Source organism: Kogia breviceps, chromosome 1, assembly GCF_026419965.1.
Source record: "Kogia breviceps isolate mKogBre1 chromosome 1, mKogBre1 haplotype 1, whole genome shotgun sequence".
Classification (NCBI taxonomy): domain Eukaryota; kingdom Metazoa; phylum Chordata; class Mammalia; order Artiodactyla; family Physeteridae; genus Kogia; species Kogia breviceps.
The window spans coordinates 39,644,741-39,657,920 of NC_081310.1; the positions used below are offsets into that span (position 1 = coordinate 39,644,741).

Sequence of the window (13,180 nt, forward strand, 5' to 3'; positions counted from 1 at the left end):
ACTACCTCAGAACAGAATAAAGAAAAAAGGAATGAAAAGAATTGAGGAGAGTCTTAGAAACCTCTGGGACAACATTAAATGCACCAACATTCGAATTATACAGGTCCCAGAAGAAGAGAAAAAGAAAAGAACTGAGAAAATATTTGAAGAGATTATAGTTGAAAACTTCCGTAATATGGGAAAGGAAATATTTAATCAAGTCTAGAAAGTGCAGAGAGTCCCATACAGGATAAATCCAAAGAGAAACAAGCCAAAACACATATTAATCAAACTATCAAAACTTAAACACAAAGAAAAAATATTGAAAGCAGCAAGGGAAAAACAACAAATAACATACAAGGGAATCCCCATAAGGTTAACAGCCAATCTTTCAGAAGAAACTCTGCAAGCCAGAAGGGGTGGCAGGACATATTTAAAGTAATGAAAGGGAAAAACCTACAACCACGATTACTCTCCCCAGCAAGGGTCTCATTCAGATTCGACGGAGAAATTAAAACTTTTACAGACAAGAAAAGCTAAGAGAATTCAGCACCACAAAACCAGCTTTACAACAAATGCTAAAGGAAATTCTCTAGGCAGGAAACACAAGAGAAGGAAAAGACCTACAATAACAAACCCAAAACAATTAAGAAAATGGTCATAGGAACATACATATCGATAATTACCTTAAATGTAAATGGATTAAATGCTCCCACCAAAAGATGTAGACTGGCTGAATGGATACAAAAACAAGACCTGTATATATGCTGTCTACAAGAGACCCACTTCAGACCTAGGCACACATACTGACTGAAAGTGAAGGGATGGAAAAAGATATTCCATGCAAATGGAAATCAAAAGAAAGCTGGAGTAGTAATTCTCATATCAGACAAAATAGACTTTAAAATAAAGACTATTACAGGAGACAAAGAAGGACACTACATAATGATCAAGGATCAATCCAGGAAGAAGATATAACAATTGTAAATATTTATGCACCCAACATAGGAACACCTGAATACATAAGGCAAATGCTAACAGCCATAAAAGGGGAAATTGACAGTTACATAATCATAGTAGGGGACTTTAACATCTCGCTTTTATCAATGGACAGATCATCCAAAATGAAAATAAATAAGGAAACACAAGCTTTAAATGATACATTAAATAAGATGGGCTTAATTGATATTTATAGGACATTCCATCCAAAGACAACAGAATACACTTTATTCTCAAGTGCCCATGGAACATTCCCCAGGATAGATCATATCTTGGGTCACAAATCAAGCCTTGGTAAATATAAGAAAACTGAAATCGTATCAAGTATCTTTTCTGACCACAACGCTATGAGACAAGATATCAATTACAGGAAAAAAAATCTGTAAAAAATACAAACACATGGAGGCTAAACAATATACTACTTAATAACCAAGAGATCACTGAAGAAATCAAAGAGGAAAACAAAAAAATACCTAGAAACAAATGACTGTGTAAACATGATGACCCAAAACCTATGGGATGCAGCAAAAGCAGTTCTAAGAGGGAAGTTTATAGCAATACAGTCCTACCTCAAGAAACAGGAAACATCTCAAATAAAAAACCTAACCTTACACCTAAAGCAATTAGAGAAAGAAGAACAACCCCCCAAAAAAATTAGCAGAAGGAAAGAAGTCATAAAGATCATACCAGAAATAAATGAAAAAGAAATGAAGGAAACAATAGCAAAGATCAATAATACTAAAAGCTGGTTCTTTGAGAGGATAAACAAAATTGATAAACCATTAGGCAAACTCATCAAGAAAAAAAGGGAGAAGACTCAAATCAACAGAATTAGAAATGGAAAAGGAGAAATAACAACTGACACTGCAGAAATACAAAGGATCATGAGAGATTACTACAAGCAACTATATGTCAATAAAATGGACAACCTGGAAGAAATGGACAAATTCTTAGCAAAGCACAACCTTCCAAGACTGAATCAGGAAGAAATAGAAAATATGAACAGACCAATCACAAGCACTGAAGTTGAGACTGTGATTAAATATCTTCCAACAAACAAAAGCCCAGGACCAGATGGCTTCACAGGTGAATTCTATCAAGCATTTACAGATGCTTTACAGATGAGCTAACACCTATCCTTCTCAAACTCTTCCAAATATAGCAGAGGAAGGAACACTTCCAAACTCATTCTGCAAGGCCACCATCATCATGATATCAAAATCAGACTAAGATGTCACAAAGAAAGAAGACTACAGGCCAATATCACTGATGCACATAAATGCAAAAATCCTCAACAAAATACTAGCACACAGAATCCAACAGCATATTAAAAGGATCATACACCATGATCAAGTGGGGTTTATCCCAGGAATGCAAGGATTCTTCAGTATACTCAAATGAATCAATGTAATATACCATATTAACAAATAGAAGGAGTAAAACCATATGATCATCTCAATAGATGGAGAAAAAGCTTTTGAAAAAATTCAACAGCCATTTATGATAAAAATCCTCCAGAAAGTAGGCATAGAAGAAACTTACCTCAACATAATAAAGGCCATATATGACAAACCCACAGCCAACTTCGTTCTCAATGGTGAAAAACTGAAACCATTTCCTCTAAGATCAGGAATAAGACAAGGTGGCCCACTGTTACCACTGTTATTCAACATAGTTTTGGAAGTTTTAGCCACAGCAGTCAGAGAAGAAAAAGAAATCAAAGGAATCCAATTTGGAAAAGAAATAAAGCTGTCACTGTTTGCAGATGACATGATACTATACATAGAGAATCCTAAAGATGCTACCAGAAAAGTACCAGAGCTAATCAATGAATTTGATAAAGTAGCAGGAACAAAATTAATGTACAGAAATGTCTTGCATTCCTATACACTAATGATGAAAAATCTGAAAGAGAAATTAAGGAAACACTCCCACTTACCACTGCAACAAAAAGAATAAAATACCTAGGAATAAACCTACCTAAGGAGACAAAAGACCTGTATGCAGAAAACTATAAGACACTGATGAAAGAAATTAAAGATGATACAAACAGATGGAGAGATATACCATGTTCTTGGATTGGAAGAATCAACATTGTGAAAATGACTATACTACCCAAAGCAATCTGCAGATTCAGTGCAGTCCCTATGAAACTACCAATGGCATTTTTCACAGAACTAGAACAAAAAATTTCACAATTTTTATGGAAACACAAAAGACCCAGAATAGCCAAAGCAGTCTTGAGAGAAAAAATGGAGCTGGAGGAATCAGGCTCCCTGACTTCAGAGTATACTACAAAGGTACAGTAATCAAGGCAGTATGGTACTGGCATAAAAGCAGAAATATAGATCAGTGGAATAGGGTAGAAAGCCCAGAGATCAACCCATGCACATATGGTCACCTTATCTTTGATAAAGGTGGCAAGAATATACAATGGAGAAAAGACAGCCTCTTCATTAAGTGGTGTTGGGAAAACTGGACAGCTGCATGTAGAAGAATGAAATTACAACACTCCCTCACACCATGTACAAAAATAAACTCAAAATGGATTAAAGACCTAAATGTAAAGCAGACACTATAAAACTCTTAGAGGAAAACACAGGCAGAACACTCTATGACATAAATCATAGCGAGATCCTGTTTGACCCACATCCTATAGAAATGGAAATAAAAACAAAAACAAACAAATAGGACCTAAGGAAACTTACTAGCTTTTGCACAGCAAAGGAAACCATAAATAAGACGACAAGACAACCCTCAGAATGGGAGAAAATATTTGCAAATGAAGCAACTGACAAAGGATTAATCTCCAAAATTTACAAGTAGCTCATGCAGCTCAATATCAAAAAAACAAACAACCCAATCCAAAAATGGGCAGAAGACCTAAATAGAAATTTTCTAAAGAGGATATACAGATTACCACCAAACACATGAAAGGATCCTCAATATCAGTAATCATTAGAGAAATGCAAATCAAAACTACAATGAGGAGTCACCTTACACCAGTCAGAATGGTCATCATCAAAATATCTACAAACAATAAAGCTGGAGAGGGTGTGGAGAAAAGGAAACCCTCTTGCACTGTTGTTGGTCATGTAAATTGATACAGCCACTATGGAGAACAGTATGGAGGTTCCTTAAAAAACTGAAACTAGAACTACCATATGACCCGGCAATCCCACTACTGGGCATATACCCTGAGAAAACCATAATTCAAAATGAGTCATGTACCACAATGTTCATTGCAGCCCTACTTACAACAGCCAGGATATGGAAGCAACCTAAGTTTCCATTGACAGATGAATGGGTAACAAAGATGTGCCACATATATACAATGGAATGTTACTCAGCCATAAAAGGAAACCTAATTGAGTTATTTCTAGTGAGGTGGATGGACCGAGAGTTTGTCATACAGAGTGAAGTAAGTCAGAAAGAGAAAAACAAATACCGTATGCTAACACATATATATGGAATCTAAAAAAATGAAAAAGGTTCTGAAGAATGTAGAGGCAGGACAGAAATAAAGACACAGACACAGAGAATGGACTTCAGGACATGCGGAGGGGGAACCGTAAGCTGAGAGGAAGTGAGAGAGTGGCATGGACTTATATATACTCCCAGATGTAAAATAGATAGTGGGAAGCAGCCACATAGCACAGGGAGATCAGTTTGGTGCTTTGTGACCACCTAGAGTGTTGGGATAGGGAGGGTGGGAAGGAGACGCAAGAGGAAGGAGATATGGGGAAATATGTATATGTATAGCTGAATCACTTTGTTATAAAGCAGAAAGTAACACACCATTGTAAAGCAATTATACTCCAATAAAGATGTTATAAAAAATAAAATAAAGGAGTAGAGAGAATTGGCCAGTAGTGGAGAAATCACACTAGCCTATTTAAGAACTGGTGGTATGAGCAAATGGCCCACAGGCAATTATAATTCATAGGGCCTTCCATCTGTAGTTGGATAGAAGTTCTGATAGAAAATCAGTTTGGTTTTGGATAGGTTGAGTTTCAGGAGGTGAGATATGTAGTAGAAATATAGGACTGTCACTTGGGTGAGAGAGGGCTTAAACAAATAGGTGCTAGTCCACAACATGAAGTTTTCAGACCCTGAGAGTGTGTAATTAATGCATTAAATTCATGAAGTATTTTTGTAATAATTCATATATGTGTAGTTCTTTATATCTTGAAACAAATTCTTCCACTAAAGGCATGACAAGTATATCATGAGAAGTTTAGTTTATCATGACATATTAGAATTTAAAATTATATAATGGGGAATTCCCTAGTTGCCCAGTGTTTAGGACCTTGCACTTTCACTGCCAGGGCCCTGGGTCCCGTCCCTGGGTGGGGAACTAAGATCCTGCAAGGCACATGGTGTGGCAAAAAAAAAATGTAGGATTCAGTTTGACTTTGATTTGGATCATAATCATGTGAGACCCTCCCATATGATTGCATTTTACTAAAATAAAAAGCACTATGTCCCTTTATATATTTTCTGTAATCCTTCCATTTTCTATATGTTTTCTATTCAAGCTGTATTTTCCTCATTTTAGTTTTTCTATTCATTCTTATTTTCTTTTCATTGCTTTATTCCCTACTAAGTTGTCTCTATTAAAGAATGAGAACTAACCTAATCCTGTTTTTAAAAATTTGGGGTTGGAAATTCCCTAGTGGACCAGTGGTTAGGACTGCGTGCTTTCAGTGCCGAGGGTGCCAGCGTGGCATAGCCAAAAAATAAATAATATTTTGGTTTAAGTTTTTACTGTTTTTTTTGTTTGCATGCTTTTTGTTGTTATGAAATGTTCCCTGAAGCTGGGTAAGCAGAAATATAATAAAATAAAACTTGCTTGCAATCTTTCATGTCTGGCTAGAACCCCCATTGTAGTATGTACATGACCTGTAACTTTTAAGACCCTATGATGGAATCATGTTAAAAATAGGCTATACTCTATTTACAATAGTCAGGACATGGAAGCAATCTAAGTGTCCATTGACAGATGAATGGATAAAGAAGATGTGGCACATATATACAGTGGAATATTACTCAGCCATAAGAAGAAATGAATTTGAGTTATTTGTAGTGAGGTGGATGGACCTAGAGTCTGTCATACAGAGTGAAGTAGGTCAGAAAGAGAAAAACAAATACCGTATGCTAACACATATATATGGAATCTAAGAAAAAAAAGGACCTAGGTTCAGGACAGGAATAAAGACGCAGATATAAGAGAATGGACTTGAGGACACGGGGAGGGGGAAGGGTAAGGTGGGACGAAGTGAGAGAGTGGCATGGACATATATACACTACCAAATGTAAAATAGATAGCTAGTGGGAAACAGCATGGGAGATCAGTTTGGTGCTTTGTGTCCACCTAGAGGGGTGGGATAGGGAGGGTGGGAGGCAATACACAAGAGGGAGGAGATATGGGGATGTATGTATATGTATAGCTGATTCACTTTGTTATACAGCAGAAAGTAACACACCATTGTAAAGCAATTATACTCCAATAAAGATGTTAAAAAAATAGGCTATAAAACTGGTCACAGTTGGAACAGTTATCTTCCATAGGAAACAAAAACTTAGGACCCCTAAGTCCTATTTCATTGTGCCATATATTAATGTAAAATTATACAATTTGTTGTGTCTTATTTTTACAACTCTTACAAGCATTATAAAACTTACACGTGGGCTTCCCTGGTGGCGCAGTGGTTGAGAGTCCGCCTGCCGAGGCAGGAGACACGGGTTCATGCCCCGGTCCGGGAAGATCCCACATGCCGCGGAGCGACTGGGCCCGTGAGCCATGGCCGCTGAGCCTGCGCGTCCGGAGCCTGTGCTCCGCAACGGGAGAGGCCACAACAGTGAGAGGCCCGCAAACCGCAAAAAAAAAAAAAACAAAAAACAAAAAACAAAAACAAACAAACAAAAAACTTACACATGAAAACATTTCAAAGATTCAAAGCTTCCTATTATGCAGAATTACAGATATATCAATCTTAAATGCCAACTCTTGTATATGGTAATATTTATTTGTAACCTAAGCAAGTTTTTAAAAACAATGAGAAGAAGAGTAATGTAGCTAAAAGAATAGAATCTTTGAAGTCATACAGACTTAGGCTTGAATCTTTAATTTCTCATTTACTAGATATTTGTCCTCAAGTCACTTATTTAACTTTTTTAAGCCTCAGTAACATCATCGTTTAGATAAGATTATTAAATGCCTAATCCAGATGATTTTTGTGGGAAATAATTATAGCAGCTCACACCTACGAAGCACTCTTGTGTGCCAGAGTCTCTATGTACATTGTTCCCTTTAATCCTCACAGCAGTGTTGCAAGGTAGTTGTCGTCTTCGTTATCATGATCATCACCATCGCCCCCACTTTATATATGAGGAAACTGAGCCTTAGGGAAATTTGGTAATTTGCTGTAGCTAGTATGACCTTGTGGATTCAAGCCAATTCTCTCTGATTCCAGAGCTCTAGCTTTTAGATAAAATCATGTATAGAAAACCCTTGGATCTGATATATAGTACATGTATAAAATTTGTTAAAACCTATTCTCCATACCCATCCTGCAAATGAAGCTAAATGTTCCATATTTCACATTTTAGGATACAAAGTAAAGGCAATCCCCAAGTTACAAATTCCCAATGTAACAATAAAAATAGCTTATGTTTTTGAGTGCTTACTATGTGCCCAACACTTTACATAAAGCATTTAATGCCCATGGTGGCTCTGTGGAATAGGTAACTCTCATTAGCTCCATTGTACAGATTGAGGACTAGGGCACAGAGAGGTTAAGTAACTTGTGCAAGGTTACATACTACCTTGGCAAATATGGGATCTGAGTAGTGAGTCCAGAGTGTATGGACTACATTATTTATAAATATTTTAAAGAATACAGTGCCTAGTAAATAAAGGATGTTCAACAAATATTTGTTGAGTAAATGAATAAACTAATGAATGAAACAAACGTGGGCTCTCCTTTACCCTTTTCACTCTAAGCCTCCAGTTAGTAACTAACTTATTCTGGAAACACCATCTGAAATTTTCTGAACTACTGTTTCTTCCCCATCATCTTCTTCATTCTTTCAAGAATTGTATAATTGCTGTATTTAAGTTCTCAAATGTGGCTAAATATGGTGGTGTATATCTGTAGTCACAGGTGTTTAGGAGAGAAAGGCTAGAAGCTTGTCTGAGCTATAGAATGCAACGCTTATTGGGTATTTGCATTAAGTTTAGCATCTATGTGTTTATTCTTTTTTAAAAAATCATTCAATCATTCATATAACAACTTTTATTGAGCGCTAAGTACCCACTATGTGTCTGCTTTGTGCTATGGCCTGGGGTTATAAATGTGATGAGAACAGATGAAGCCTCTGACTTTACTGAGTTTGCAGTTTAATGGGGGTCGGTGACCCGGGGTGGGGCAGGGGGGGAACAGTCAAACAGTTACAAAGTTATGGGGAAGCATAGGGCACAGTGAGGATACATTCATCATCTATTCTCTGGATCACTGTATGATCTTCTAACCATTTCTTTGCTTCCAGCTGAGTTTTCCTCCTAGCAGCAAGTGATCTTCCTTGATTATAAATCTAGTCTGATACTCCGTACTTTATAAGTCCTAACTTGATACCTATTGCCCTTAGAATAAAATCCAAATTCCTTTAATACGTCTTACTAAAAACGACCCTTAATAATGTCGCGTTTGTCCCCACCTTGCAAGCTCTCTTCTAGTTACATCCAATTATAAGGAAGTAAAGGAGCAAAAACTTGAACTTTTCCTTATGCTTTTTAGTTTCTTTTCTGTAACTGTAGTACAATTTTGTTTCTTGTTACTTTGAATTACGTTTTAAGGAAGAGAAAAATAATTGACCAAAGTTAACATAAAGGATATGATTTTAATGTTGTTGTTGTTCTCTGAGGCATTTTATTTGCATGTATGTATTTCATCCCTAGAAAAAGAATCCGAGGATTTTCCCTTCTGTGTGTTTTCGTCTTGCTTCTTCATGGTCCATGATGCCAGCTGAGGTTGTCAGTACACTGAAACCAAACTGACGGGATGGGAGCAGGTTATTCTGCTATTTTTCTAGATCTTTGAGTTGCACATCAAACCTGGGGCTGATCACACTTAGCCTGCCTGTGAGGTTCACAACAATTTTCCCAGCCCTGTGATCATCGATGATTTCAAATTCGCCAATGTAACCATGCTTCATCATCACAGTTAGAAACCTGACGATGACTTTGGAGCACGACCTAATAAGAACCTGTTGTTTGCCTCTCTTTTCGGCATTGTCGATACTCTTGAAAGCATCAAACAGGACATTCATACGCACCATTATGGCGGCATGGAAAGATGGCGGGAAGAGCAAGGATATGATTTTTTTTTTTTTTTGCCATTTTCTTTTTTTTTTTTAAACATCTTTATTGGAGTATAACTGTTTTACAATGGTGTGATAGTTTCTGCTTTACAGCAAAGTGAATCAGTTATACATGTACATATGTTCCCATATCTCTTCCCTCTTGCGTCTCCCTCCCTCCCACCCTCCCTATCCCACCCTTCTAGGTGGTCACAAAGCACCTAGCTGATCTCGCTGTGCTATGCGGCTGCTTCCCACTAACTAGCTATTTTACATTTGGTAGTGTATATATGTCCATGCCACTCTCTCACTTCATCACAGCTTACCCTTCCCCCTCCCCATATCCTCATGTCCATGCTCTAGTAGGTCTGTGTTTTATTCCCATCCTACCCCTAGTCTCTTCATGACATTTTTTTTCTTAGATTCCATATATACGTGTTAGCATATATATTTGTTAGCATATATATTAGCATACAGTATTTGTTTTTCTCCTTCTGACTTACTTCACTCTGTATGACAGACTCCAGGTCTATCCACCTCATTACAAATAACTCAATTGCATTTCTTCTTATGGCTGAGTAATATTCCATTGTATATATGTGCCACATCTTCTTTATCCATTCATCTGTTGATGGACCCTTAGGTTGCTTCCATGTCCTGGCTATTGTAAATAGAGCTGCAATGAACATTTTGGTACATCACTCTTTTTGAATTATGGTTTTCTCAGGGTATATGCCCAGTAGTGGGATTGTGGGGTCGTATGGTAGTTCTATTTTTAGTTTTTTAAGGAACCTCCATACTGTTCTCCATAGTGGCTGTATCAATTTACATTCCCACCAGCAGTGCAAGAGGGTTCCCTTTTCTCCACACCCTCTCCAGCATTTATTGTTTCTAGAGTTTTTGATGATGGCCATTCTGACCGGTGTGAGATGATATCTCATTGTAGTTTTGATTTGCATTTCTCTAATGATTAATGATGTTGAGCATTCTTTCATGTGTTTGTTGGCAATCTGTATATCTTCTTTGGAGAAATGTCTATTTAGTTCTTCTGCCCATTTTTGAATTGGGTTGTTTTTTTGTTATTGAGCTGCATGAGTTGCTTATAAATTTTGGATATTAATCCTTTGTCAGTTGCTTCATTTGCAAATATTTTCTCCCATTCTGAGGGTTGGCTTTTGGTCTTGTTTATGGTATCCTTTGCTGTGCAAAAGCTTTTAAGTTTCATTAAGTCCCATTTGTTTAGTTTTGTTTTTATTTCCATTTCTCTAGGAGATGGGTCAAAAAGGATCTTGCTGTGATTTATGTCATAGAGTGTTCTGCCTATGTTTTCCTCTAAGAGTTTGATAGTGTCTGGCCTTACATGTAGGTCTTTAACCCATTTTGAGTTTATTTTTGTGTATGGTGTTAGGGAGTGTTCTAATTTCATACTTTTACATGTACCTGTCCAGTTTTCCCAGCACCACTTATTGAAGAGGCTGTCTTTTCTCCACTGTATATTCTTCCCTCCTTTATCAAGGGATATGATTTTCAAAAGCACAGTTAATTAGTATTAAGAATTCATGGGAAATGGAGGGTACACAATTGAAAAAAGTATTCCTGTTTGTTGACACTCTTAAAACTACTGCTAAGTTTCTTATTTTATCTAAAGAGATAAACCTTCCATCAGTATACAATATATTTTAAAATACATAAGATACTCTGACATATATTACAGTTGTTCTGTTATAAAAATGTGCTTGTTAACTAGTATTTCTGATATTATTTCATCATCTGACCATCTTGTAAAACTGCTTATTTCTACATATGGTCATTCCATATTTTGCTAAATGGGCACTCTATAAAAAGTAACATTTTTTAGAACATCTGCTGAACATGACATCTCTGTGAAATTAAATATATTCTTGCTAATATTTTCCCCAAGCTTCACAAAATTGCATATACCTTACTGAAAAGTTACATATTATATTTTAGCTTTATTTAATTTTTGAGATAACGTTTATGATATTGAATTAGATATAACTATGAATTAAATAGACAGAATTACTTGGATTATCAACCAAGCTTTTTTTTTTTTTTTTACTGGCTGTGCCACACAGGGGATCTTAGTTCTAAACCAGGGATCAAACCCGGGCCACGACAGTGAAAGTTCCAAGTGCTAACCACTGGACCGCCAGGGAATTCCCAAGCTTTTTTTTTTTTTTTTTTTTTTTTTGCGGCACGCGGGCCTCTCACTTTTGTGGCCTCTCCCGTTGCGGAGCACAGGCTCCGGACGCGCAGGCTCAGCGGCCATGGCTCATGGACCCAGCCGCTCCGCGGCATGTGGGATCTTACTGGACCAGGGCACGAACCCGCGTCCCCTGCATCGGCAGGCGGGCTCTCAACCACCGCGCCACCAGGGAAGCCCCCAAGCATTTTTTGACATATGTTAAAGTTATAGTATAAACATATTCTATAGCAAGAGATTTGTTATTTCCAGAGCACATTTATGAATTATGACTTTACTTTTTTATTGATATGACTAATAAAGAGTTAAGTTTTAATGAGACTTTGTGCCTTATGAAGGAGGACTATGTATGGATCTTTTTTTTTTTCTTTTTTAAGACCTATGTAAACACATTTTTCATTAATGGTAGCCTTGGTCAATGCAATGCTTCTTAAAAACAAAAACAAAAATAAGTGATTAGTCGACAGTAGAGAACAATAAACCAAACCCTGATCCATGACCACATAAACACATTTCAGAGGGAATTTTCCCATTAGTTGAAAGGGCTATATGACTTCTAAATTTTCTTTCCATTCTACATTCTGAGGTTTTTAATTGATTTTTTTTTCTCTAATGACCTAAATATGTCATCAGCCAAACACTTCATGGAAGTTTCTCAAAAATTTGCCTAAAATCTTAATCTGGTGTGTTAATAACTAATGAACACATGGACCAACTTAAGTTAAATTAGTACCAACTTACAATAATGTTACATATACACAGATTTATAGAGAGAAGTACTTTGATTACCAAGATATTTTTTAAAATTCGTGATAACACACTTGATCACATTACATTTAATTTTAATAAACTTATAGGTAAAAACTTTCTTAAAACATAATCATTTCCTTAAGTACCTCATTTGTTATATTCTAATAATCCTAAAGATTTTTTTCCTGATAAAAGTTATTTTCCCGTAAAATATTTTAAAATCAGAGACATTATTTCCATTGTTGTTTTGAAATACTGATTTGAACAATGTAAGTTGCCAAATATCTTTGGCAAACATTCACATCCATTGTTGCAAAGACACATTGTTGTACTTTCATTTAATTTGAATAGTTTAAATATATTTTTTCTGACAACAGTAAAACTTTTTAAAGCTTCCATTAGGCTGTTAACATGAAAATAGTTTAATAGCTTTCTGACTTGTTACCATGGTATTTTAGCCCTATAAGATGAGGCCAGATCTTATATTTTGGCAGTAATATACACAGTCTGGCTTTTTTATTTTCAAGATGAAGAATCTAAATAAATAAAAGAAGTCAGGGATACTTAAAAAAAAGATCACTAGTCAGAAAAGGGCAAGAAAGGGAAAGTGATGCTTTCGTTTTAGCTTGTTGGTTGGCTTAACTACCTGGAACCTTGGATAATAGTATTCAGAAGGAGTATTAGAATTGTTAAACCAATTTTAGTCTCTAAAATATGTATGCCCTTTAATTTTATAACGAACAAGACATTTAAATTAGAATTAAGTGTATTATTTACTGTGGTGTCTACTCTATTTAAGATCTGTTTTTCTTACTTGTTTTGAAATACCATAGGTGCTATTTTCATCTTGAGCTCTGGGTTTACTCT

The 13,180-nt window shown here is 36.2% G+C and overlaps 1 protein-coding gene and 1 pseudogene across 3 annotated transcripts in view; one reads left to right on the forward strand and one right to left on the reverse strand.

Moving 5' to 3' along the window:
* Nucleotides 1-13,180, forward strand: part of EFCAB2 (EF-hand calcium binding domain 2) — a 138,796-nt gene that overhangs the window by 52,592 nt on the left and 73,024 nt on the right. The window lies entirely within an intron of this gene.
* LOC131759336 (small ribosomal subunit protein uS8-like) lies at nucleotides 8,904-9,321 on the reverse strand (annotated as a pseudogene).